Genomic DNA, 791 nt, shown 5'->3' with positions numbered 1-791 from the left:
ATATTTACGTTTATTTGATAATACGGGTGAGATGTTACGTTGCGCATCTCGAGTGCTTTTTGTTTACCCATGAGCCCACGTATGACGTTGCTGTGGCGGTTGACGCCTCGTGTGTGAATCCACTTCGCAGGGAATATTTGTGTTGGCGACCTTTCACAGAAGTGGCAGTTATTGGGCACAAGTCTTTACACTCATGAAGGTATGTTTAAGGATACTGAAGGGTTTCAAATTAATATCAGAAGAGTATGATCCTCCTTGATATTGATAAATACACGACCCATGAGTTTGTTGTGTTGGCGTCGGCCATGATTTGGAGTGTTTACTTTTCATATGGGTTTCAGCCAGTGTTATGTCCAATGGGCTGTGGATATGGGTTTGTGCCGTAACTGAGATTACGCGATGGCAACTACTGGGAATCATGGATTGTGATAGTGTGGCCATTGAAGTGAGTTCATTGAAAATGTACAATGTATGATTTATTTTGTGATATTGTTAGGCAGATTATTTAGTTATGTTGCACGAATCTATAGTGGCAATCCTTATATAGTTTAATATTGTGATATAAGCAGTTCATTTTGTTTATTTGGATTGATTTGTTACATTAATATTCATTGATGTATGTATATTTTCTTTTTGATGCAAGATAGGATATTATTTAGTTATTCAGAACATTTATGTGTATTTTGAATGATTTAAATTGCCAATTGTATTACCTGAATATCACATTTCAGGTTGAAACTTTGCTCCAATAAAAGACTGTTGCAGCTGATGGCTTTTCCTTGATCTCCCAG

General features: G+C 36.8%; 1 long non-coding RNA gene across 1 annotated transcript; it reads left to right on the top strand.

Moving 5' to 3' along the window:
* Positions 1-56: 56 nt before the first annotated feature.
* LOC119589021 lies at positions 57-766 on the top strand. Its single transcript, XR_005230162.1, has 3 exons — positions 57-199; positions 342-445; positions 732-766. It is a non-coding gene; the product is annotated as an uncharacterized LOC119589021 (long non-coding RNA).
* Positions 767-791: the final 25 nt, after the last annotated feature.

This window comes from Penaeus monodon, chromosome 24 (genome assembly GCF_015228065.2).
Source record: "Penaeus monodon isolate SGIC_2016 chromosome 24, NSTDA_Pmon_1, whole genome shotgun sequence".
NCBI classification, from domain to species: Eukaryota; Metazoa; Arthropoda; class Malacostraca; order Decapoda; family Penaeidae; genus Penaeus; species Penaeus monodon.
This window is presented reverse-complemented; position numbering and strand designations above follow the sequence as displayed.